The sequence below is a fragment of the Rhinopithecus bieti genome, unplaced genomic scaffold (genome assembly GCF_001698545.2).
Source record: "Rhinopithecus bieti isolate Rb0 unplaced genomic scaffold, ASM169854v2 scaffold_29928, whole genome shotgun sequence".
Lineage (NCBI taxonomy): Eukaryota > Metazoa > Chordata > Mammalia > Primates > Cercopithecidae > Rhinopithecus > Rhinopithecus bieti.
The window spans coordinates 4663881-4667404 of record NW_016814053.1 but is presented as its reverse complement, the minus strand read 5'-3'; positions in this window follow the sequence as shown (position 1 = coordinate 4667404).

Sequence of the window (3524 nt, the reverse complement as noted above, 5' to 3'; positions counted from 1 at the left end):
AGCACAGCATCCATGAGCCTCTCTCAGAGAAACTACTTGATGATATCCTGGCAATTAAGAGAAGACTTTGAGAAAGAAATAAAGGAGCAGAAGCCATATAAAAGGTTTTGGTGGGCCAGGCATGGTGGCTCATGACTGTAATCTCAGCACTTTGGGAGGCCAAGGTGGGTGGATCACGAGGTCAGGAGATCAAGACCAGCCTGGCCAAGATGGTGAACTCCTATCTCTACTAAAACTACAAAAATTAGCTGGGTACGGTGGCAGGTGCCTGTAATCCCAGCTACTCAGGAGGCTGAGGCAGGAGACTCACTTGAACCCAGGTGGCAGAGATTGCAGTGAGCCGAGATCATGACAGAGTGAGACTGTCTCAAAAAAAAAAAAAAAGGTTTTCGTGAACACCAAATTAATTTAAATATAGATCAATACAAAACTGTTGGACTATCACTGAAGACAATGTTAGTGTTATAAACTTGTCAAAATAAAACTATGAAGGCCGGGCGCGGTGGCTCACGCCTGTAATCCCAGCACTTTGGGAGGTCGAGGCGGGCAGATCACCTGAGGTCAGGAGTTCGAGACCAGCCTGACCAACATGGAGAAACCTCATCTCTACTAAAAATACAAAATTAGCCAAGCATGGTGGCAGGTGCCTGTAATTCCAGCTACTTGGGAGACTGAAGCAGGATAATTGCTTGAATCCAGGAGGCGGAGGTTGAGTGAGCCAAGATTTTGCCACTGCACTCCAGCCTGGACAAGAGCAAAACTCAGTCTCAAAAATTAATAAATAAAAATAAAAATATGAAAGTTNAAAAAAAAACTAGGCCAGGTGAGGTGGCTCACACCTGTAATCCCAGCACTTCGGGAGGCCAAGGAGAGAGGATCACTTAAGACCAGGAGTTCCAGACAAGCCTGAGCAACATAGCAAGACCCCGTCTTTACAAAAAAATTTTAAATTACCTGGATGTGGTAGGCGTGGTCTCAGCTACTCGGAGGCTGAAGCAGGAGGATCACTTGAGGCCAGAAGTTTGAGACTAGCCTGGGAAATATGGCAAGACCCCATCTCTACCAAAAAATACAAAATTAGCCAGGTGTGGTGGCGTGCACCTGTAGTCCCAGCTACTTAGGAGGCTGACGTGGAAGGATTGCTGGAGCCTGGGAGGTCAAGGCTGCAGTGAGCCAAGATTGCACCACTGCACTCCAGCCTGGATGGCAGAGTGAAACCCTGTCTCAAATAAAGTGGTGTAGGAGACCAGAACATAACATCTGAAATATGGCTGTAGGAGACCAGAACATGCCACCCGAAATATGCCTTTTGGCCCAAGGATTATTTTGAGCAACAGCAAAGGACTAGCTCTGAAAACAAATTACCATCTTGTAAGGAAAATATAAAGGAAAATTCCATTTGTAAGGATGACTTCTCTCTGTACCAGGAGGAGAGGATGAGTCTGAATAACAAGACTCTTGTCAATCGAGAAGGCACCAACTTAAATCCACATGACAAACCTTACCCTGGTTTACCCATGCTTTCCCTGGTTACCTCTCCATAACTGGCCTTCCCCACACCTGTTTGTTTCAGTGAACTATAGTATAGAAGGCTGAATTCAAAGCCACTTCTTTGAGATTGACTCATTTCTCTGTGTATCTCCCATGTATTCCTGAGGTATACATGTTAATCAACTTCTGTTTTCTCTTGTTAATCTGTCTTTGTTTATAAGAATCTCACTAAGAACTATGAAAGGTAGAGAAAATTATTTTCCTCCTGTACAGTAGAAAGAAGTGAGAACTAGATGATGATGAAGTAATATAATGACAAATTGTGTCTCTGAAGTAGAAAGCCCAACAAATTGAACAGAAAATATTCAAGAGAACATCCCTGAAACAAAGAAAAGCGACTCTGCAGAATTAAAGAACACTTTGTGTTTCAAACAACTTCAACATAGAACATTCAATATTAAGACGTATCTTGACCTACCTATTGAAATTCAAAATAAAGAATTCTTCAGGCATTCAGACAAATAATAACACATTATATGCAGGGGACAGGCTGACCTCAGAACTTAATGACAGAAGACAGTGGACCAATGGCTAATGGAGTATAACCCAAGGATCTTATGCAAGTAAGTTCCCACACATGGGCAAAGAGGACTCTCCCAAGCAAGAAAACATCAGGAAGCACAGCATCCATGAGCCTCTCTCAGAGAAACTACTTGATGATATCCTGGCAATTAAGAGAAGACTTTGAGAAAGAAATAAAGGAGCAGAAGCCATATAAAAGGTTTTGGTGGGCCAGGCATGGTGGCTCATGACTGTAATCTCAGCACTTTGGGAGGCCAAGGTGGGTGGATCACGAGGTCAGGAGATCAAGACCAGCCTGGCCAAGATGGTGAACTCCTATCTCTACTAAAACTACAAAATTAGCTGGGTACGGTGGCAGGTGCCTGTAATCCCAGCTACTCAGGAGGCTGAGGCAGGAGACTCACTTGAACCCAGGTGGCAGAGATTGCAGTGAGCCGAGATCATGACAGAGTGAGACTGTCTCAAAAAAAAAAAAAAGGTTTTCGTGAACACCAAATTAATTTAAATATAGATCAATACAAAACTGTTGGACTATCACTGAAGACAATGTTAGTGTTATAAACTTGTCAAAATAAAACTATGAAGGCCGGGCGCGGTGGCTCACGCCTGTAATCCCAGCACTTTGGGAGGTCGAGGCGGGCAGATCACCTGAGGTCAGGAGTTCGAGACCAGCCTGACCAACATGGAGAAACCTCATCTCTACTAAAATACAAAATTAGCCAAGCATGGTGGCAGGTGCCTGTAATTCCAGCTACTTGGGAGACTGAAGCAGGATAATTGCTTGAATCCAGGAGGCGGAGGTTGAGTGAGCCAAGATTTTGCCACTGCACTCCAGCCTGGACAAGAGCAAAACTCAGTCTCAAAATTAATAAATAAAATAAAATATGAAAGTTGAGGAGAGGGTAATGTGAGGATAGAAAGTATGATAATCCTCATTTTTTTGTGGAAGTCAATCAATGTATAACACTGAAATGTGTGGTTCACAAAAAAAAAGCATCATTACTTCTGAAATTTCTTAATTTCAGAAAGAACTTTTAAGAGCTAATACTTGTTATACAGAAAAAAAATTATTTGAAATCTAGCCTATGTAACAAACCTGCACGTTCTGCACATGTATCCCTGAAATAAAGTAAAACAAAAATTAAAGGCTGGGTGCAGTGGCTCAAGCCTGTAATCCCAGCACTTTGGGAGGCCGAGACGGGCGGATCACGAGGTCAGGAGATCGAGACCATCCTGGCTAACATGGTGAAACCCCGTCTCTACTAAAAAATACAAAAAACTAGCGGGGCGAGATGGCAGGCGCCTGTAGTCCCAGCTGCTCGAGAGGCTGAGGCAGGAGAATGGCGTAAACCCGAGAGGCTGAGCTTGCAGTGAGCTGAGATCCGGCCACTGCACTCCAGCCTGGGCGACAGAGCGAGACTCTGTCTCAAAAAAAAAAAAATTTTTAATTT